The sequence below is a fragment of the Patella vulgata genome, chromosome 5, assembly GCF_932274485.2.
Source record: "Patella vulgata chromosome 5, xgPatVulg1.2, whole genome shotgun sequence".
Lineage (NCBI taxonomy): Eukaryota > Metazoa > Mollusca > Gastropoda > Patellidae > Patella > Patella vulgata.
Genome location: NC_065883.2, coordinates 51,681,528 through 51,706,975, shown reverse-complemented (window position 1 = coordinate 51,706,975; position 25,448 = coordinate 51,681,528). Strand labels below are relative to the sequence as shown.

At 35.1% G+C, this 25,448-nt stretch overlaps 1 long non-coding RNA gene across 1 annotated transcript in view; it reads right to left on the bottom strand.

Moving 5' to 3' along the window:
• Positions 1-16,198: 16,198 nt before the first annotated feature.
• LOC126821220 (uncharacterized) overlaps positions 16,199-25,448 on the bottom strand; it is a 29,055-nt gene continuing 19,805 nt past the window's right edge. The window contains exon 4 of the long non-coding RNA XR_007680361.2: positions 16,199-16,403. This is a non-coding gene — a long non-coding RNA (uncharacterized LOC126821220). The remainder of the gene's footprint in view (positions 16,404-25,448) is intronic.

The window sequence follows — 25,448 nt, the reverse complement described above, 5'->3', positions numbered from 1 at the left end:
CATTTATAATACACTAAAATCTGATTAAGAGCAACAACTCAGAAAACCATTAGAATTTGTTTGGTATTTATAAAGTTCTGCCCCATGCTAATGTTTTGTATACAAAACTTTTAATATCATGGATTTAGGTGTTCCAAGTCATAAAAACTCATTGAAAATCAATATACTTGTTCGTCTCAAGATCTTAAACTCTGTGTATCAATCTGAAGTCAATCGGATGATAACTTTAGCCTTTAGAGCGTCACAAGATTTTGCAAAGTGATCAAGGGCCATAAACTTTGGCAGTAATTATCGGAAATCGTTGAAAATCAATAGGATTCTTCGTCTCATGACCTTAAACACTGTGTATAAATTTAAAGTCAATCGGATATTAACTTTGGCCTCCAGAGTGTCCACAAGCAATTATCTAAATGATGCATATAAATTTCATACAGATCAGATAACTTTTGGTGTTAGAGTGTTCACACTGTTCAACAAAGTGAAACAAGGGCTATAACTCTAGATATAATAAACAGAAATTGCTGAAATTTAATAGGATTCTTCTTTTCACCAATTTAAATGATGCATATTAATTTCATACAGGTCAACAGATAACTTTTGATGTTAGTGCGTTCACAAGGTGCAACAAGTGAAACAAGGGTTTTAACTCTAGAAGTAATTTTTATAAATTGCTGAAATTTAATAGGCTTTGTGGTTTCACTAATCGAAATGATGCATATAAATTTCATACAGATCAGATGATACTTTTGGCGGTAGAGAGTTCATAAGGTTCAATAAAGTGAAACAAGGGCGTTCATAAGTTTCAATAAAGTGAAACAAGGGTCATAACGCTCGACGTAAACGGAAATTGCTGAAATTCAATAGGCGTCATCGTTTAACTAATTTAAATTTCACAATGCATACAAATTTCACAATGCATACAAATTTCACAAAGATCGGACGATAACTTTTGGCGTAACAGCTTTCACAAGGTCCAACTAAGTGAAACAAGGGCCATAATTCTAGATGTAATAAAAGAAAATTATTGAAATTAAATAGGGTTCTTCATCTCACTAATAACATATCAATTTTAAAACAATCAGATCATAACTTTAGAGCGTTCACAAGAAATTGTCGACAACGGATGAGACGAAAATATGCGTCAACATTTCCATGTAGGCGTATAGAAAGCGGTTGCCATGCAAGGTACGCCCACTTTTGGCAAGAGATGGATAAGGAACAAGTTGAAAAACCAGCGGCTGCCAGGCAGGATACGCCCACATTTTCGAGAGATGGATAGAGAACAAGCAAAAAAGAAAGTGTTTTTTCGAACAATCAAGGGCCATAATTCTGAAAATTACAATTCGATATGCGCAAATATGGAAAGAAACCAAGATCTTTGGGTTATAGACTTACATTTCAAGTTTCAACAAAATCGGATAAAAAATTGTGACCTCTATAGGGTCTACAACCTTGATATACATGTACCATATTTTTTACCTTATTTGAGAACGAGGGGCGGCCATTTTGTCTGTTAGTTTATGGCTGATTTTCACGAAATTTGAACACAGCCGTCCTTAGGGTGTAACGGTGATATAATAATACGTTTTTTTAAATCGGATAAAAATTATGACCTCTATAGCTAAAAACGCGATTTTTTGTACAATCAGGGGCCATAATTTAGGAAGTTATGGTCCGATATGGGCGAATATCGAAAGGAACTGAGATCTTTGGGTTATAAACTCACATTTCAAGTTTCAACTCAGTCGTCCTTAGGGTGTAACGGTGATATAATACGTTTTTTTTAAATCAGATAAAAATTAAGACCTCTATAGGGTCCACAAGCTAAAAACGCGATTTTTCGTACAATCAGGGGCCATAATTCAGTAAGTTACGTTCCGATATGCGCAAATATCGAAAGGAACCAAGATCTTTGGGTTATGAACTCATATTTCAAGTTTCAACAAAATCGGATAAAAATTATGACCTCTATAGGGTCCACAACCTTGATATACCATATTTTTACGCTATTTGAGAACGAAGGGCGGCCATTTTGTCTGTCAGTTTTAAGACGATTTTCACGAAATTCGAACTCAGCCGTCCTTAGGGTGTAATGGTGATATATGTTTTTTTAAATCGGATAAAAATTAAGACCTCTATAGGGTCCACAAGCTAAAAACGTGATTTTTCGTACAATGAGGGGCCATAATTCAGGAAGTTACGTTCCGATATGCGCGAATATCGAAAGGAACCGAGATCTTTGGGTTATAAACATACATTTCAAGTTTCAACAAAATCGGATAAAAATTGTGACCTCTATAGGGTCCACAACCTTGATATACCATATTTTTACGCTATTTGAGAACGAAGGGCAGCCATTTTGTCTGTCAATTTTGGGCCGCTTATCACGAAATTAGAACTCTGCTGCCCGTAGGGTGTAACGGTGATATAATATTACTTTTTTTTAAATTGGATAAAAACGTGATTTTTCGTACAATCAGGGGCCATAATTCAGGAAGTTATGGTCCGATATGCGCGAATATCGAAAGGTACCGAGATCTTTGGGTTATAAGAATACATTTCAAGTTTAAACCAAATCGGAAAAAAATTGTGACCTCTACAGTGTTCACAAGCTAAAAACATGATTTTTCGTACAATCCGGGCCATAATCCATGAAGTTACAGTCCGATACATGCCAATATCGAAAAGAACCGAGATCTTTGGGTGATAAACCTATATTTCAAGTTTCATTGAAATTGGATAAAAATTGTTACCTGTAGACTGTTCACAAACAATTGTGGACGGACGGACAGACAAGGGCGACGACAATATACGTCCACATCAAAATGTGGGCGTATAAAAACGATTTATTGTACATTCAAGGGCCATAATTCAGGATGTTACGTTCCGACAAATCAAATACTGTAGCCTCTATCGCGTTAACAAAACTTTTAGTAGGGGAAATGGGAGCGTAACTCCAGAATTTAGACTATCACAATAACAAGTTCCTAGAAACGCGTCAAGGTGTGGCAGAAGGTTGAATGTTCATCCTTTCGTGTTCCTAATGATTCAGCCTAAACCTGACAAAGAAAACCCTAAACCCAACAACATTAAAAATGATGGCCTCTTTCACATTAAACATTTTTTCGGAAAGGCGGTAGAGTGGAACTACCTTTGGAATGCTAATGTCGATAGGGTTCATCCTCTCATGAAGTCTGCGCTATATTTGAAACAAATGCATTAAAATTGGACTGTCGCATTAAAGGGACAATAACACTCTTGCTGGCTTGACAGCTCCAGAAAAATAATAGCCTTATTCTAAGTATTAGATGTTCATGTGTCCTACCTGTTGTGTAAATTATCCATTACATCCTATTTTACTTGTCCAGAGGGTTCGAAAATATTTTCAAATCCTTGTCACATTTGAAAAGGTTTACGTTAGGCTTTTCAAATCATTTAGTTGAATTTTTCCAATTTGTTAAATTAGGTGTGTTAAGATGAAATTTATATCATCAATTAATTGGAATATTGTAAAATAGTACAATTTGTTGACTAGAATAAATATTGGGACATATTATTCAGTTACAACAAGAGTGGTATTGAGCCTTTAAGGTTTTATGGAAAGTGCAAACATATCATACTTCTAAATATATACAGTAAAAATAAGTAGATATTATACATCAATAGGAAACATGTTCTCTGATCAGAATGTCTAGGTTTCATGGGCTGACAAAAACTTTGAGATTCTTAAAGCCCGCGGCCTACTTGTCAAGGGCAAAACTTGTGAAACTGACAAGGAAAGTGTCCGAGTCGGACGAAAAATTGACATCCACCCATGTTTCATGGTGTGTATATAGAAAAACCCTGGGCTGAAATAATTTAGTTATATACATTGACTTTTAGTAAAGATTTCTAATCAGATTACAGGACTCTACAGGCCTAAATATTTTCTATTTTGTTAAACAGAACACATTGTCTTTCCATACTTTATACCATTTGAATTCACTAGGCTTCTAATAGGCCATTTATAACAACTGATAAAAACCATCAAGGCTGTAAATCAGAAGTCTGTAAATCAGAAGTTGGCCATCTTGAGTGGTCTCCATCTTGTGTTATCTTGTCTTTATCGTGTATAGCTAGATATGAGGTTATGAAAAATGTTACACCTTACAGGAACACAATATACCTCAAATTATAAAACTCTGCTTCTTTGAGATAACTAGCGACAAAAAAGATATCCAAAGTCCATAACCATAGAATAGTCATGGACTGCCAACTTCCCAGTCATAAGAAATAACTGGATCCTAAGATAAAGATATAAGTGACACCAGGAATCATCACAGAAGAAAGCAATCAGAAACGATGTGCACACATTAGAAACAAACTACACCAAACTAAGAAAGGTCTGTACCATAGTGTGAATCACTAGTAAATCTCTAAGAAGTAAATCAAACAACAAGACTACAAACAACATTGCCATAAACCTCATCTTCTGTTGTATTGTCTATCTGGCTATAAGATGTTTTAACTTGACAAATGTTGATCTTCACACCCTACAACTACCCTTTAAGATAAACTAGAGACACAGATTGCGAGAATATCAGAAGAAATATAAAATAGAAAGCTCACACCAGGGATTGCAAATCAGACAGCTACATGGAGAAAGCTAAACATGTCTCTAGAAAATCTCTCAAGGAAACCAAACAACCTCAACAGATCAACATTGTCACAACATCTTCTGTTTTGTCTCATCGTTGAACATTGTGTGCAAAAGGATGTTATTTTCAGCATTAATCTCGCTGAAATATCCACGACATAACAAATGTTGATATTCAGACACTACATCTACTCTTCATTGAGCAAGTCTCTGTAATGCAATCTGGATTGTAAGAATGAGGTATTATAACATGAATAAACTCATGTGGTATGTAACATGTATGGTAGTATGGTTAGTATATTAGTGTGTTACCAATAGTAACCTGCATACAAAACACAAAAACATCTACACCGGTTTCCTCTGGAATAGAAATCTACACTAAAATCAAATCAAACCTATTCTTTTAAGTGAAATGGGGTTTAATGTCTCGTAGATATTTACTCAAGTCATTGAGACTAACACATGGTTATATCTTATTCACTATGATTCCGCATGAAATTTGAGGGAGAATTTAACCGAGTGGTGGCATTTCTGCTTACTCTAGAGTCTGACTATCAAGAAATGTTCTTTGTTACATCCAAAAAACCAAACACTTCCCTTGTCAGCTACACAGGCATTGCCCATGACAAGTGGCTAACAAATGCTAAAAGTTCCAAAGCTTCTCCTTGAACTAAGCCAGGATTGTAGCCTAAACCATTCGACTTGTCGGTCCCCAAAATGAATATGCTGTACAATTACTATTTACAATTAATCTCTTAATGTAATGTGATGGAGAGTGAGTATGTTATTTTAACTATTTATACAAGATATAGGGGAGGTTCTATCAAAGTAGATAAATACATTTTAAAGAATGTATTTGATGGATAGTGGGGATGGAGAGTGGGTATGTTATCTGAACTATTTATACCAGATATAGGGGAGGTTCTCTGACAAAGTAGATAAATACATTTTAAAGATTAGGCCATGTAAAATTGATACCTTGTTTCTTCTCGCCCGTGCGCTTAGGATTTGGGACACGAAAATTGCCCGCACAGCTTCTCAACACAATAAAAATACAAATTTTTAACCGAATAAGCGATCTCCGAACAAGTTCGCATAGTATGCCGGTTCAGGTCCATAGCCATTGATTATACATGTACATAGGGCTTCGATATACCGTAGATAATGTAACATTGCCTTTATTAGCCAGAGATGTGTGTTTTTGATAATATCGTCCAATGAAAATACGGATCTTAAATCAATGCCTGCATGCTAACGTCTAAATCTTTCGGAAAGCAACGATATTTCTTGACTGGACAGTTATTGGTGTGCTGTATAATTTTACTTTTAACGACATTGTCGAGTCGGCTAACAGCGTGAATGATGATATAGCACCCCAAAACTCGTTTAAAAAGGTATTTGCCAGCAGAATATTGTTGCCATAATTTTTTAGTAGGAAAATCAAAGGAAGATCAAAACATCACTCAAATTGCGTCAAATTTAAATGTTGGCCAGATCATCGACACATTTGGTAAATATATTCAAATTGAGGTAGTACCGGTAGTAAACGACCACATTGAAAACAGTCCTGAAAACGAAAAAAGATACTTAAAGGCTCAATACCACTCTTGTAACTGAATAATATCTCCCAATCTTTATTCTGGTCAACAAATTGTACTATTTTACAGTATTCCAATTAATTGATACAAATTTCATCTTAACACACCTAATTTAAAAAATAGGAAAAATTCAACTAAATGATTTGAAAAGCCTAACGTAAGCCTTTTCAAATGTGACTTGGATTTAAAAATATTTTCGAACCCTCTGGATAAGTATAACAGGATGTAATGGATAATTTACACAACAGGTAGGACACTTAAACATCTAATACTTAGAATAAAGCTAATATTTATTTACTGGAGCTGTCAAGCCAGCAAGAGTGTTATTGTCCCTTTAAAAAAGGGTCACAAGCTGCATGTCAAGGGGAAAAAAAATATCCAACCAAGAAAATGCCTGTCCGGGGGAGGGGGGGGGGGGGGATATGAAAGTCAAAATAAAAGATAAATTCAGATGTGTTTAACATAAATTATTAAGTCTTTTATAAATTGTAGCTGTTTGCATGAAAAAAAACCTCAAGTGTATATCATATGAATGAGAAAGCATACCAAATTCAGTGTATAAAGGCCTTGTAAAAGTTTGTGTTGTGTTTACCGCACCTCTCTTAGGTTTACCCAGAGCATGGGGAGATGAAACTGGGTATCAATTTTACACGGCCTTATTACGCAAATATAAGAGCTCACCTTTCTTGCTATAAGAAGTTAAAAATAGATAATGAATACTTCAGTCAAATTAATTTATTCTGAACTAAATACTCTTGATTCCCAAGAACCATTGCTACGATAACGAAGATATCAGAGTATCGATAGAGTTCATCTTGTCAATAACCAAACCCTTCACACAAAATTAGAAATAAAATAATTGAAACTTTAGTCGATTCCCAAGTACCATTGCTACAATAATGAAGATATCAGATTATCGATAGAGTTCATCTGGTCAATAACCAAACCCTTCACACAAAATTAGAAATAAAATAATTGAAACTTTAGTCTATATCAAATGAACCTTTGGCGAAGGGAGGGGGCGGAGGTAATTCATGAACCATAGGGTTTATCCTCCTATGACCAAAATGCTTCACAGCAAATTTGACAATTTTTTTGTTAAAAACTGTAGCCTCTATCGCATTAAGGTTTTATGACAAAGGAGTTATTTGAAAAAAAAAAAAATTGGTTAAAAACTGTAGCCTCTAAAAATTTATCAAGGTATTCGGAAAACGTACTCGATAAGATTAAAGTTTTCGGACAAGGAGATGTAACTTCGGAATGGAAGCGGTAAAAATTGATGGGATTCATCTTCTCATAAACCCAAATCTTCAAATCAAATTTGAAAAGAAACTCTTAAAAACTGTAGCCTCTATTGCGTCAACAAGGTTTTGTGGAAAAGAGGGATTACTCGTGAACGCAAGGTTGTGGTTCGATGAAAGTCGTTAGGGGTTAAAACCCAATAGAGCTGTGTAGGCTACGGCTCTGAAACAATGTTTCATACTAATTTAAAAAATCTGTTAACGGATGGACACTGACGGACGGGTGGACTACAGAAGAAAAAAAAATCTGTTAAGAACTGTACCCTCTACCACATTCATGTGTTTTTTGCAAAACGTTGAGGGGGGGGGGAATACAGAACAGAAAGTTGCGGAAGGCTTAATATTGACAGGATTCATACCAGAGTCGAAACAAATACATTAAAGATTTCTGCCACAACCATGTCCACAAGGTTTTTATAGTATACAGGAGGGCCTGTTAATAGGGAATGGAAAGACACAGACAGCTGTATATCAAAGATATAAAATTATTCGTACACTCTTGACCACAATGGCTCAGATCAAATTTGAGCAGATCTGTTACAAACGGATAAACGCCAAAAAAGTAGCAGTCTCGACAGCAGCTTATCTGGATGGAAAACTTGGTAAGGTTGATTTATGCCTTCCAGAAGTGGGAACTATCGTGTTCACAAGCTTGAACCAGCAGCTTCAAGGCAGGATACGCCCACATTTTGCAAGAGATGGACAGAGAACAAGCTAATAACAAACAGGATTTTTTGTACAATCAGGGGCATTAATCCAGAAAGTTATGGTCTGAATGCACAAATATCAAAAGGGACAGATCTTTGGGATATAAAGATATGTTTTAAGTTTCATCAAAATCAGATAAAAATTGTGACCTCTAGAGGGTCCACAACCTTCATATTGCATATTTTTACACAATTTGCGTACAAAGAGTGGACATTTTTCGGGCAGTTCCATTTCAATTTTCCTGAAATTCAAATTCAACATTCATTATGGTGGAATGGTTTTAAAATCCAAACTCAAATCAAAATTACGGTGTAACGGTGATATTTTTAAAATCGTCTAATAATTGTGACCTAGAGGGATCACAAACTAAAGACCTGATTTTTCGTACAATCAGGGGCCAAAATTAAGAAAGTTATGATCCGATACGCGCGAATATCGAAAGGAACCAATATCTTTGGGTTTTAAACTAACATTTTACGAAATTCGAACTCAACCATCCTTAGGGTGAAACGGTGATATATTCAAACAGTTTTTAAAATAGTACTATCAGGGGCCATAATTAAGGAAGTTAAGGTCCGATACATGCTATTATCGAAAGCAACATGCCATTATCGAAAGCAACAGATCTTTTTGAGATAAACCTATATTTCAAGTTTCGTCAAAATCGGATAAGAATTGCGACTTGTAGAGTGTCCACAAACAATGGTGGACGGACGGACAGGGGCGACAACAATATACGTCCTTATCAATATGTGGGCGTATAAAAATTATGTTAAGAACTACTTTATATATTGGAAGGGGTGAGGGTAACTCCCCACCAAAAAATCAAAGAAAGCTGAATATCGATAGGATTTGTCCTCATGACAAATACCTGTAGAAAGCTGTGGCCTACATTGCTATTGTTGACTGACATTACGGTGGTCGGTCAGGGTGAAAACTATATTCGCCCAAACTATATACATGTATAAACTCTTACATATGAATGGTTGGCCTATATAAAGGTATATTGCCATGCAACGAAGCATATGGTCACAAGGCAAAATCTTTAGTTGGTACATTAGTGATGCTGAAAATCAACAGAATTCTATGTTTTACGAATTTATGTAAGGCATATAAATGAAATACAGATCTGATCATATCTATAAGCTTAGGTTTCTTGTTTCTCTAATTTGAATAATCCATCTAAATTCCACTGAGAAACAAGGGTCATTACTCTAGAATTTACGGAAATTACTGGAAATCAATAGGCTTCTTTGCTTTACCACTTCAAATTATGAATATAAATTTAATACAGATCTGATGATATAGTTTGTAGTTAGTGCTGGAATTGGAAAGTCCTACTGTTCTGCTCCTAAACTTGGCTAATGAAGACGGACATAGCTATTGTAATGAATATTCACCACCTCTCGCTATCACACCAACTCGGGGTGCTGGAATTGGCAACGGTCGTGTAATACTCTATAATTAATAAACTAGTACAATAGACAGTTTCGTGGTATGCTTTAAAATATAAATTGTAATTAGAACTAGAACTGCAATGCAGTGATGACAGGCTTCATCGGTGCCATGTTAACCTTAAACTGATATCCCTTCCTGTACCAATGAAACCATTATACAGATTTCCACATGAGTATGGCACACATGGACGGTAAATAACCATTGATAAAACAACTAGATGATATGAAATGAAAAGAAATTTAACCAGCGGCTGCCAGGCAGGATACGCCCACGTTTTCGAGAAACGGATAGAGAACAAGCTAAAAAGAAAGTGATTTTTCATACAATCAAGGGCCATAATTCAGGAAATTACAATTTGTCTGTCAGTTTTGGGCTGATTTTCACGAAATTCGAACTCTGCTGTCTTTAGGTTGTAACGGTGACATAATACGTTTTTTTAAATCGGATAAAAATTATGACCTCTATAGGGTCCACTAGCTAAAAACGCAATTTTTCGTACAATCAGGGGCCATAATTCAGGAAGTTACGGTCTGATATGCGCGAATATCGAAAGGAACCGAGATCTTTGGGTTATAAACTTACATTTCAAGCTTCAACAAAATCGGATAAAAATTGTGACCTCTATAGGGTCCACAACCTTGATATACCATATTTTTACGCTATTTGAGAAATAACGGTGGCCATTTTGTTTGTCAATTTCGGGCCGATTTTCACGAAATTCTGACTCATTCATCCTTAGGGTATAACGGTGATATAATAATACGGTTTTTTAAATCAGATAAAAATTATGACCTCTATAGGGTCCACAAGCTAAAAACGTGATTTTTCATACAATCTGGGGCCATAATTCAGGAAGTTATGGTCCGATATGCGCGAATATCGAAAGGAACCGAGATCTTTGGGTTTTAAACTTACATTTCAAGTTGCAACAAAATCGGATAAAAATTGTGACCTCTATAGGGTCCACAAGCTAAAAACGTGATTTTTCGGACAAAAAGGGGCCTTAATCCATGATGTTTTGATCCAATACATGCCAATATCGAAAGCAACCGAGATCTTATGGAGATAAACCTATATTTCAAGTTTCGTCAAAATCGGATAAGAATTGTGACCTGTAGAGTGTCCACAAACAAATTGTGGACGGACGGACGGACAGGGGCGACGACAATATATGTACACATGAAAATGTGGGCGTATAAAAACGTTTAATACATTCTTATTTAGATTGTATGCATTAGTTCTACAGGTTTATGAAAGTTACGAGAAAATTTTCAAAGATAGGTTGCCAGGCACAGAAACATACGCCCACAGCAGCTAAATCATCCAGGCTTCTAGTTCTGCCCTATGCTAATGTTTAGCATACAAAACATTTAATAACATGGATTTAGCTGTTCTAGTTATGGTATCAAAAGTCATTGAAAATAAATATCAATATAGGTGTCTTCGGTCTCATGACCATAAACATGGTGCATACTAATATAAAATCAGATAACTATGGTCTCTAAAGCATCCACAAGATTTTTCAAAGTGATCAAGGGCCACAACTCTGGCAGTAATTATCGGAAATCGTTGAAAATCAAGGATTCTTTGTCTCATGACCTTATACAACAACATTTCAATGTGGGCATATAAAAACATGAATACACTACGCTGAGTAGATTGTAAATAGCTAAATTTTACAACTTTTTTCACCATTAAATCTAAATGGCAGAAATACAAAATTGAAATTAAAAGAACTGAGTTCAACGTTTTATCCACTTGAAGTAGGGTCATCCATCTTGATATATCAAGTTTGTAAAAATTAATATTTGCTTCTGAAAAGACGTTCCTGTCTGTCAAAAAGGCAGTTTTTGTCAAAATTACGTCATGTGCTGTACCGAAAGAAAAACATTTTCGGTAACAAATAAGTTAAGACTTTGCACAGCAGAGCATATACACTTTGTTTTATACAAATCTGACAATAAAAAATTAATCTAGGACCCAAAAACTACATAGCCAATAAATCATAATTTTAAACGATTATAATAAAATGTTTTCGAGGCTAAAAATACAATTTTGGACAAAATGACATTACTTCCGGTGATAAATTAGTTTTACGAAATCATAAATGGCATTGGGCATCACATGGTAAAACACTGATGAAAATCAAATAATAATTGTCATTTTTACAGTCAAAAACCTCCATAATCACTTGTGGAAAACCGCCTATTTCTCCGCAACTGAACAAGTATTCTTGTTATTTATATATTGATTTAAACGCAGTATGAAACCCTTATTAAAAATAACTACTTAAGATAAACGATATTTCAGTATTGAAAGGCTTATTAATTGGCAGAAACTATTTGATAATGAGAAACAAAACTAGAAGGCTTTATACTGAAATTTTAAACATAGGTAACATAATTTATAAATATATACAGTAATGAAACAGTAACTACATTAAGGAGACAAGACCCAAGGGATATTATATCTTATTTATATACAGTAAGAAGACTTGAGAGAGGGAGGGGTTCACTCGATACAAACGAGGTCATTTCAGGACTAACTTATGGTTCAATATTATTTTAGTAATTTGGTTGCACGTAGGAGTCTTTAGCAGTGGGATGAAACAAGAGGACCAGGAGAAAAAACATGAGTTTGGACCAATGGCCATACTCCTTGTCAATTACAAGCGGGTTATCGAAACTTAGCCACTTGACTCAATGACAGACCTTATTGTTTCACGCGCATCATGTTAGTGAACTTTATTCCTGATTAGAATGACCCAGGTTTGAATCTCGACGTGGGCCGAAAAGAACCTAACTGATTCTGCTAGCGCGAGTCCCGATTGGCAGAGGTAAAGCCTGCGGTAAACTGACGAGTAAAGTGTACCTAGTTTTTCGCATCAGACGGAAAAATCCATCATCCCATGCTCACTGTCATGCATGTAAAAGAGCAATTGGCAGTAGAAACTGAAAACAGGTAAGCTGAAATCCAACAGTCTACGCCATATTGTCCATGTAGCTATAGTAAATAAAAACAACCTAGTGTTAGTTTCAAAATAACATAAGATAAGTATCATGAAGATGTTAAACATCATTCCATTTAATATAACAGATGTGATTTGATTGAGATATTCATTGACTTTTAGTAAAGATTACAGGACTCTACAGGCCTAAATATTTTCTATTTTGTTAAACAGAACACATTGTCGTCTTTCCATACTTTAATCCACCAGGCTTCTAACAGGCCATTTATAACAACTGATAAAAACCATCAAGGCTGTAAATCAGAAGTCGGCCATCTTGAGTGGTCTCCATCTTGTATAGCTGTGATGAGGTTATGACACGTTTCTATTTACACCTTACAAGACCACAATATATCACAAATTCTAAAACTCCCCTTCTTTGAGATAACTAGCGACCAGAAAGATATCCAAGTCCACAACCATAAATTAGTCATGGACTGCCAACTAACAGTTATAATAAATAACTGGATGTGAAGATTAAGATATACACGATACCAGGAATCACCACAGGAGAAAGCAATCAGAAACAATGTGTGCACATCAGAAGCAGTCTAAACCAAAATAAGAAAGGTCTGTACCATAGTGTGAATCACTAGTAAATCTCTAAGAAGTAAATCAAACAACAATACTACAAACAACATTGTCATAAACCCCATCTTCTGTTATATTGTCTATCTGGCTGTAAACTGTAACTGACAAATGTTGATCTTCACACCCTACAACTACCCTTTAAGATTAACTAAGAGACACAGATTGTGAGAATATCAGAATGAATATAAGCTAGAAAGCTCACACCAGGGATCGCAAAACAAACTGCTGCATGTAGAAAGCTAAACATATCTCTAGAAAATCTCTCAAGTAAAACCGAACAACCTCAACAGATCAACATTGTCACAACATCTTCTGTTTTGTCTCATCGTTGAACATTGTGTGCAGAAGGATGTTATTTTCGGCATTAATCTCACAGAAATATCCACGACATAACAAATGTTGATCTTCAGACACTACAACTACTCTTCCGTGAGATAAACTAGAGAAACAGTTTGTGAGTATCGGAAACGCATGAGCGATGGCGCGCACATCGCGGATAGAAAACACCGAAAGATAGGCAAGTCTCTAGAAAATCTCTCAGACGTAAAACTAAACAACCTGAACAGATCAACATTGTCATAACACTTCTTCTGTTTGATCACCTCTTTTAGTCTGTCGATTATATAAAAAAATCAGACAGTGTGGATAGTGTTGATAATAGTTCTTGGTGAATGAAGTTTCATAACGCCAATACTCATCTGGCATGTAAAAGGTTGTATGGTAGTATTGTTAGTAAATTAGTATAATTAGTAGATTAGTATGTTATAAATAGTACCCGTATACAAAATACAAAACTATTTACACCTGTTTCGTCTTGTGACCCGAATAGAAATCTACACTAAAAGTCAATGTATATTTTGAATCAAATCAAACCTATTCTTTTAAGTGGGATGGAGTTTAATGTCTTGTAGATATTTACTCAAGTCATTGAGACTAACACATGGTTATATTTTGTTCACTATGATTCAGCATGAAATTTGAGGGAGGAGAATTTAGCCAAGTGGTGGCATTTCCACTTACTCTTCCTCTAATTTTAACTGTCAAGAGTTCTCTTACGTACTCGTTAATGCGACATGGATGGACCCCGGTTCTTTGTCACATCCAAACAACCAGACACACTTTCCTTGTCAGCTACACTGGCGTTACCCATGACAAGTGGGTAATGGGCTTGAAAAACCCCAAAGGCTCTTCTCGACCTTCGTCAGGACTGGAACCCGAAACATGCTAATAAAGAGTACGGTTTCCCGAACGCTTGACTTCCATGGTCTGTTTTTGAATACAACAAAGGAATGTCTCTCACTGTACATTTACAAACTAGGACAATTTAATGGAATAGAATGGCATTATTAAACATACATTTTGCAAGAGCTAAATCTGCCTATTGCAGGTCTTTTTTTTTTAGGCCTGAAATGTTATCTAAATTATCAATTACACATTAATTATTAATTAACTTATTCAGACCATAATGAACTCTTGATGCAATCGCTAGTCGGCGATATTTACTGGATAAGGATCTGATTCGCTGCTCAACTTTCATTCATGATTTAATCATGAAATGGATAATCAAGACTATTTCGACTATTTTTTATTGTACCGATTTTAGGCTGAAAATTCAATCGCTAACTTCTCAGTTCAGAGTGGATCAATTTGAGTGAAATTTTCAGCAAATTCCCTTTACATTATCTAGTTTTTAACTATTGTAGTGAGAGCTGCCAGTTCTTTAATCTCCCATAATGTATCTTTAACACATTACTGCAATGAACTTAGAGAGCGAGCAGAGGGTGGGATGTTATTGTCAAAAATATAACCTTTTATTGCCGATCTGTCATTTTCCTATCGAGATTGTAGCTATATATAAATAATTGCAAATTACAGAAACTCTCAAATTTCCCCAAAATGGTTTGAATGCAAATTCGTCTGAAAAGAATTTGCAAAATATAATAGTCTACCTACAACATCTTATTTTTCATACTTGGCTATGATTTAACTAATACTAGTTAAATATTACCAAATACCACCACATAGTACCTCATTGTCAGAAACTTCCACAGTTGTTGAATTATACAGAAACGAATTGAGTACTTAATTTGAGGAATCTGCTAAATTTTTACAATAAACTGGAGTATAGAAAATCTCCTAAGAGTCATTTTTGATATCAAAAAAGACTCGTATGAGATTTTATTTATCACGCAATCACTTCTTACATGCACAATACTTTTAATAAAATTTGACCTGTTCTTTGAAAATAATAAGTAGTTCCTTTTTGATTGACCAATCAAATTCATGTAAATCGATATCTCCTTAGTTGATTATGAAATTTATCACAGAAGCGATATCTACTGTAGAATGTATTATTGGGTGATAAAGTCTATTTATTGCATCAGTACCCTGTAGCTCAAGCGTCTGAATAAATACCCAAATATGACCAAACATCTCCGAATTCTAACCCAATGCTACAAAATTCAACCACTGACAAAATTGTTTGCTATTTTACAGAAATGGAATATTTCTGATAGTATAGGTTAATATTTTGTCAGTATTGGGTGATCAAGGAAGTAATGGGAAAATTGAGACATTGGCCGACACTTTTGCATACATTTTTGCAAGTTTTCCACAAACTCAATTTTTGTTTAATATAATTGAAGTATTCTGTTAGTTTTTCACAATATTGGGGTAGTATGTAGTTATAGTATTTGGTAGTATTCTGGCTACCCAGAATAATGCTGGAATTACAATTTTGAATCGTTTTTAGTCATTTTTGGCAATTTAGATACCAATTATAGATTTACACATCAATCAGCAGCAAAGTAACTCAAACAATTACTAGCCACCCAAAAGACTTGTTGACAATCATCTGGTATGGCAAATTTTTTTTTTTAAGATAAAGGTTCACCTTTCTAATCGCCCTGTGTTTCACCAAATAAAATGTAGATTATAAAACTACACTGGTGTAGACATTTGAGGCATTTTCGTATAAAATCAACCATAGTTATGATTCGCCTTTTTTGAATATGAACACCTGTCATAGTATAAACTGTCTCATCTTCAGCCAGTAATATGGCCATTATCTCGACCATCTAACGTTAATCATATCTCCCTTTGATCTGTTAATAAAAAAACCAAAAAAAAACTTAATATGAAAAATTTATTTGCAATCTCGCCCATATAAAATAGGCATTATGTTTTCCACAAGTACTTTTTAAGAAATCAAAACCAATCCCTATTTAAAGTAGCTAAGTCTCTAACTCAATATCATCCAAAATCTTCAACATTGTAAACACGATTTATTTGTCAAATTAAATCAACATTCATGTTGTGATCTTACCGGAAAAAGATGGGCTTTTGATATCCAATATTTAAGACAAAATAAACATTTTACCACTGGTACACGAATCGTGTACCATAATGCGCTTCAGACCCAGTTGTATCAAGAGACTCGAGGGACGAGGCTAGGCACATTGCACCAAATCAAACGGCGTATGTAGACTGGAATAACTAGACGCTAGAAATTTGCACTCGCTTGAGACTGCTGGCTTATTTCGCCAAACATAACTGATTTGAAATTGGAGTAAAAACGGAAATCATTGAATGTAAATCAGTTTATATATATGCGTTGCAACCCACTTTTGTCAATTTCTAGGTCCCAAATGTTAGCGATTTAGCTCCTTTAACTATGCCGTAAACATACAAATAAAAGAAAAATAATCCTTCGCACAAAATAATGTTGCCTGAAAATAAACAATATTAAGAGGAGTATTAAAATATGTTAGTCCAGTGCGGTATTAAAATATTTCAGTTCTGTGGCACTGGGGATTTATTTAAAATTTAATTATTTCACCTACAAACCAAATTTGACGTAATAAATGTGGCTGAAAACAACATTAGATTCGAAAACTATCAAGTAAAACAAATCCTGTACAAACTACAGAAGTGGTGAGGGACTCTTGATATGGGGAATTTCAAGTGCCCTATCACAATAAAAATTCACTGTCTCTCGCGGACACATCAACTTAGTGGGTGGGGGGAGGGGATTGAACCGATCGAGTGACATTCAACTAGTATGGGATTCATTGAGTTTCATGGTATGCTTTAAAATATAAATACCATAAAAATTTACATCCAGTATCTACTTCATTACAAAAACGGCAAAACAAAACGCGGAAATACGCCCACACAACAGCCGTAGACAGCTAGATTATCCCAAAGGAAAAATTTGATGTTGACCAAATTTGATATTGAACCTTTTTGAACTCAAGAAAAAACTAATCACTGTTGTGTTCACAAACTTTTCCCCAATCCTCCACTTAGCTTCACACCAAATTTGATCAAAATTGTTAAAGTTAGGTTGCCAAGCAACGAAACATACGGCCACAGCAGCTAAATCGTCTGAGCAGTCGACAAGGGTTGACGCACATTTATTCTTTTGTAGGTAATTGGGGCATTTACAAGACAATTTCGTACAGATCAGATTATAATTGTTTTGTCGTTTGAGGGTTCACAAGGTACTACAAACTGAAACAAGGACCTTAACTCTGGAAGTAATTTACAGAAAATTTTGAAATTTGACATGCTTTTTAGCTCTACTCATTTAAATAATGCTTATAAATTTTATACAGAATGGTTGATAACTTTTGTCATTCGAACATTCACAAGGTTCTCCAATCTGATTAAAACACAGATCCAATTTCATTTCGTTTTTATAGTTCAAAATTTTGATTTTACTTGTCTTTACTACACTTGGATCTGGAAGCGTTGTTATTTAACTCGTGTTCTGCTTGAAATGAGGGGTCAGGCAATCAATCTTCTGTCGAATCGACCGTTTGACCTTTTTTGCGCGGAACTGTGGGCAGACATTAGCGGCAATAGAAATCAAACAAAGCAAAAGTAGATAAAAAGTACATGGCGGTCGCTAATTGGTTAATCGAATGACTGACGTAATCAGATCAAATGTCGCTTGCTTGGTACCTGACGTCATAGAACGTGAACTCCCACTATAACTTGTTAGGTCTACATGTAGTGTAGGCCATCGAAAGTATAAAGATAGGTTGCCCGGCAATGAAACATACGCCCACAGCAGCTAAATCATCCGGGCAGTCAACAAGAGTTGTCGCATATTTTTACTTTTTTCGGTAATGAAACATTTATAATACACTAAAATCTGATTAAGAGCAACAACTCAGAAAACCATTAGAATTTGTTTGGTATTTATAAAGTTCTGCCCCATGCTAATGTTTTGTATACAAAACTTTTAATATCATGGATTTAGGTGTTCCAAGTCATAAAAACTCATTGAAAATCAATATACTTGTTCGTCTCAAGATCTTAAACTCTGTGTATCAATCTGAAGTCAATCGGATGATAACTTTAGCCTTTAGAGCGTCACAAGATTTTGCAAAGTGATCAAGGGCCATAAACTTTGGCAGTAATTATCGGAAATCGTTGAAAATCAATAGGATTCTTCGTCTCATGACCTTAAACACTGTGTATAAATTTAAAGTCAATCGGATATTAACTTTGGCCTCCAGAGTGTCCACAAGCAATTATCTAAATGATGCATATAAATTTCATACAGATCAGATAACTTTTGGTGTTAGAGTGTTCACACTGTTCAACAAAGTGAAACAAGGGCTATAACTCTAGATATAATAAACAGAAATTGCTGAAATTTAATAGGATTCTTCTTTTCACCAATTTAAATGATGCATATTAATTTCATACAGGTCAACAGATAACTTTTGATGTTAGTGCGTTCACAAGGTGCAACAAGTGAAACAAGGGTTTTAACTCTAGAAGTAATTTTTATAAATTGCTGAAATTTAATAGGCTTTGTGGTTTCACTAATCGAAATGATGCATATAAATTTCATACAGATCAGATGATACTTTTGGCGGTAGAGAGTTCATAAGGTTCAATAAAGTGAAACAAGGGCGTTCATAAGTTTCAATAAAGTGAAACAAGGGTCATAACGCTCGACGTAAACGGAAATTGCTGAAATTCAATAGGCGTCATCGTTTAACTAATTTAAATTTCACAATGCATACAAATTTCACAATGCATACAAATTTCACAAAGATCGGACGATAACTTTTGGCGTAACAGCTTTCACAAGGTCCAACTAAGTGAAACAAGGGCCATAATTCTAGATGTAATAAAAGAAAATTATTGAAATTAAATAGGGTTCTTCATCTCACTAATAACATATCAATTTTAAAACAATCAGATCATAACTTTAGAGCGTTCACAAGAAATTGTCGACAACGGATGAGACGAAAATATGCGTCAACATTTCCATGTAGGCGTATAGAAAGCGGTTGCCATGCAAGGTACGCCCACTTTTGGCAAGAGATGGATAAGGAACAAGTTGAAAAACCAGCGGCTGCCAGGCAGGATACGCCCACATTTTCGAGAGATGGATAGAGAACAAGCAAAAAAGAAAGTGTTTTTTCGAACAATCAAGGGCCATAATTCTGAAAATTACAATTCGATATGCGCAAATATGGAAAGAAACCAAGATCTTTGGGTTATAGACTTACATTTCAAGTTTCAACAAAATCGGATAAAAAATTGTGACCTCTATAGGGTCTACAACCTTGATATACATGTACCATATTTTTTACCTTATTTGAGAACGAGGGGCGGCCATTTTGTCTGTTAGTTTATGGCTGATTTTCACGAAATTTGAACACAGCCGTCCTTAGGGTGTAACGGTGATATAATAATACGTTTTTTTAAATCGGATAAAAATTATGACCTCTATAGCTAAAAACGCGATTTTTTGTACAATCAGGGGCCATAATTTAGGAAGTTATGGTCCGATATGGGCGAATATCGAAAGGAACTGAGATCTTTGGGTTATAAACTCACATTTCAAGTTTCAACTCAGTCGTCCTTAGGGTGTAACGGTGATATAATACGTTTTTTTTAAATCAGATAAAAATTAAGACCTCTATAGGGTCCACAAGCTAAAAACGCGATTTTTCGTACAATCAGGGGCCATAATTCAGTAAGTTACGTTCCGATATGCGCAAATATCGAAAGGAACCAAGATCTTTGGGTTATGAACTCATATTTCAAGTTTCAACAAAATCGGATAAAAATTATGACCTCTATAGGGTCCACAACCTTGATATACCATATTTTTACGCTATTTGAGAACGAAGGGCGGCCATTTTGTCTGTCAGTTTTAAGACGATTTTCACGAAATTCGAACTCAGCCGTCCTTAGGGTGTAATGGTGATATATGTTTTTTTAAATCGGATAAAAATTAAGACCTCTATAGGGTCCACAAGCTAAAAACGTGATTTTTCGTACAATGAGGGGCCATAATTCAGGAAGTTACGTTCCGATATGCGCGAATATCGAAAGGAACCGAGATCTTTGGGTTATAAACATACATTTCAAGTTTCAACAAAATCGGATAAAAATTGTGACCTCTATAGGGTCCACAACCTTGATATACCATATTTTTACGCTATTTGAGAACGAAGGGCAGCCATTTTGTCTGTCAATTTTGGGCCGCTTATCACGAAATTAGAACTCTGCTGCCCGTAGGGTGTAACGGTGATATAATATTACTTTTTTTTAAATTGGATAAAAACGTGATTTTTCGTACAATCAGGGGCCATAATTCAGGAAGTTATGGTCCGATATGCGCGAATATCGAAAGGTACCGAGATCTTTGGGTTATAAGAATACATTTCAAGTTTAAACCAAATCGGAAAAAAATTGTGACCTCTACAGTGTTCACAAGCTAAAAACATGATTTTTCGTACAATCCGGGCCATAATCCATGAAGTTACAGTCCGATACATGCCAATATCGAAAAGAACCGAGATCTTTGGGTGATAAACCTATATTTCAAGTTTCATTGAAATTGGATAAAAATTGTTACCTGTAGACTGTTCACAAACAATTGTGGACGGACGGACAGACAAGGGCGACGACAATATACGTCCACATCAAAATGTGGGCGTATAAAAACGATTTATTGTACATTCAAGGGCCATAATTCAGGATGTTACGTTCCGACAAATCAAATACTGTAGCCTCTATCGCGTTAACAAAACTTTTAGTAGGGGAAATGGGAGCGTAACTCCAGAATTTAGACTATCACAATAACAAGTTCCTAGAAACGCGTCAAGGTGTGGCAGAAGGTTGAATGTTCATCCTTTCGTGTTCCTAATGATTCAGCCTAAACCTGACAAAGAAAACCCTAAACCCAACAACATTAAAAATGATGGCCTCTTTCACATTAAACATTTTTTCGGAAAGGCGGTAGAGTGGAACTACCTTTGGAATGCTAATGTCGATAGGGTTCATCCTCTCATGAAGTCTGCGCTATATTTGAAACAAATGCATTAAAATTGGACTGTCGCATTAAAGGGACAATAACACTCTTGCTGGCTTGACAGCTCCAGAAAAATAATAGCCTTATTCTAAGTATTAGATGTTCATGTGTCCTACCTGTTGTGTAAATTATCCATTACATCCTATTTTACTTGTCCAGAGGGTTCGAAAATATTTTCAAATCCTTGTCACATTTGAAAAGGTTTACGTTAGGCTTTTCAAATCATTTAGTTGAATTTTTCCAATTTGTTAAATTAGGTGTGTTAAGATGAAATTTATATCATCAATTAATTGGAATATTGTAAAATAGTACAATTTGTTGACTAGAATAAATATTGGGACATATTATTCAGTTACAACAAGAGTGGTATTGAGCCTTTAAGGTTTTATGGAAAGTGCAAACATATCATACTTCTAAATATATACAGTAAAAATAAGTAGATATTATACATCAATAGGAAACATGTTCTCTGATCAGAATGTCTAGGTTTCATGGGCTGACAAAAACTTTGAGATTCTTAAAGCCCGCGGCCTACTTGTCAAGGGCAAAACTTGTGAAACTGACAAGGAAAGTGTCCGAGTCGGACGAAAAATTGACATCCACCCATGTTTCATGGTGTGTATATAGAAAAACCCTGGGCTGAAATAATTTAGTTATATACATTGACTTTTAGTAAAGATTTCTAATCAGATTACAGGACTCTACAGGCCTAAATATTTTCTATTTTGTTAAACAGAACACATTGTCTTTCCATACTTTATACCATTTGAATTCACTAGGCTTCTAATAGGCCATTTATAACAACTGATAAAAACCATCAAGGCTGTAAATCAGAAGTCTGTAAATCAGAAGTTGGCCATCTTGAGTGGTCTCCATCTTGTGTTATCTTGTCTTTATCGTGTATAGCTAGATATGAGGTTATGAAAAATGTTACACCTTACAGGAACACAATATACCTCAAATTATAAAACTCTGCTTCTTTGAGATAACTAGCGACAAAAAAGATATCCAAAGTCCATAACCATAGAATAGTCATGGACTGCCAACTTCCCAGTCATAAGAAATAACTGGATCCTAAGATAAAGATATAAGTGACACCAGGAATCATCACAGAAGAAAGCAATCAGAAACGATGTGCACACATTAGAAACAAACTACACCAAACTAAGAAAGGTCTGTACCATAGTGTGAATCACTAGTAAATCTCTAAGAAGTAAATCAAACAACAAGACTACAAACAACATTGCCATAAACCTCATCTTCTGTTGTATTGTCTATCTGGCTATAAGATGTTTTAACTTGACAAATGTTGATCTTCACACCCTACAACTACCCTTTAAGATAAACTAGAGACACAGATTGCGAGAATAGCAGAAGAAATATAAAATAGAAAGCTCACACCAGGGATTGCAAATCAGACAGCTACATGGAGAAAGCTAAACATGTCTCTAGAAAATCTCTCAAGGAAACCAAACAACCTCAACAGATCAACATTGTCACAACATCTTCTGTTTTGTCTCATCGTTGAACATTGTGTGCAAAAGGATGTTATTTTCAGCATTAATCTCGCTGAAATATCCACGACATAACAAATGTTGATATTCAGACACTACATCTACTCTTCATTGAGCAAGTCTCTGTAATGCAATCTGGATTGTAAGAATGAGGTATTATAACATGAATAAACTCATGTGGTATGTAACATGTATGGTAGTATGGTTAGTATATTAGTGTGTTACCAATAGTAACCTGCATACAAAACACAAAAACATCTACACCGGTTTCCTCTGGAATAGAAATCTACACTAAAATCAAATCAAACCTATTCTTTTAAGTGAAATGGGGTTTAATGTCTCGTAGATATTTACTCAAGTCATTGAGACTAACACATGGTTATATCTTATTCACTATGATTCCGCATGAAATTTGAGGGAGAATTTAACCGAGTGGTGGCATTTCTGCTTACTCTAGAGTCTGACTATCAAGAAATGTTCTTTGTTACATCCAAAAAACCAAACACTTCCCTTGTCAGCTACACAGGCATTGCCCATGACAAGTGGCTAACAAATGCTAAAAGTTCCAAAGCTTCTCCTTGAACTAAGCCAGGATTGTAGCCTAAACCATTCGACTTGTCGGTCCCCAAAATGAATATGCTGTACAATTACTATTTACAATTAATCTCTTAATGTAATGTGATGGAGAGTGAGTATGTTATTTTAACTATTTATACAAGATATAGGGGAGGTTCTATCAAAGTAGATAAATACATTTTAAAGAATGTATTTGATGGATAGTGGGGATGGAGAGTGGGTATGTTATCTGAACTATTTATACCAGATATAGGGGAGGTTCTCTGACAAAGTAGATAAATACATTTTAAAGATTAGGCCATGTAAAATTGATACCTTGTTTCTTCTCGCCCGTGCGCTTAGGATTTGGGACACGAAAATTGCCCGCACAGCTTCTCAACACAATAAAAATACAAATTTTTAACCGAATAAGCGATCTCCGAACAAGTTCGCATAGTATGCCGGTTCAGGTCCATAGCCATTGATTATACATGTACATAGGGCTTCGATATACCGTAGATAATGTAACATTGCCTTTATTAGCCAGAGATGTGTGTTTTTGATAATATCGTCCAATGAAAATACGGATCTTAAATCAATGCCTGCATGCTAACGTCTAAATCTTTCGGAAAGCAACGATATTTCTTGACTGGACAGTTATTGGTGTGCTGTATAATTTTACTTTTAACGACATTGTCGAGTCGGCTAACAGCGTGAATGATGATATAGCACCCCAAAACTCGTTTAAAAAGGTATTTGCCAGCAGAATATTGTTGCCATAATTTTTTAGTAGGAAAATCAAAGGAAGATCAAAACATCACTCAAATTGCGTCAAATTTAAATGTTGGCCAGATCATCGACACATTTGGTAAATATATTCAAATTGAGGTAGTACCGGTAGTAAACGACCACATTGAAAACAGTCCTGAAAACGAAAAAAGATACTTAAAGGCTCAATACCACTCTTGTAACTGAATAATATCTCCCAATCTTTATTCTGGTCAACAAATTGTACTATTTTACAGTATTCCAATTAATTGATACAAATTTCATCTTAACACACCTAATTTAAAAAATAGGAAAAATTCAACTAAATGATTTGAAAAGCCTAACGTAAGCCTTTTCAAATGTGACTTGGATTTAAAAATATTTTCGAACCCTCTGGATAAGTATAACAGGATGTAATGGATAATTTACACAACAGGTAGGACACTTAAACATCTAATACTTAGAATAAAGCTAATATTTATTTACTGGAGCTGTCAAGCCAGCAAGAGTGTTATTGTCCCTTTAAAAAAGGGTCACAAGCTGCATGTCAAGGGGAAAAAAAATATCCAACCAAGAAAATGCCTGTCCGGGGGGAGGGGGGGGGGGGGGATATGAAAGTCAAAATAAAAGATAAATTCAGATGTGTTTAACATAAATTATTAAGTCTTTTATAAATTGTAGCTGTTTGCATGAAAAAAAACCTCAAGTGTATATCATATGAATGAGAAAGCATACCAAATTCAGTGTATAAAGGCCTTGTAAAAGTTTGTGTTGTGTTTACCGCACCTCTCTTAGGTTTACCCAGAGCATGGGGAGATGAAACTGGGTATCAATTTTACACGGCCTTATTACGCAAATATAAGAGCTCACCTTTCTTGCTATAAGAAGTTAAAAATAGATAATGAATACTTCAGTCAAATTAATTTATTCTGAACTAAATACTCTTGATTCCCAAGAACCATTGC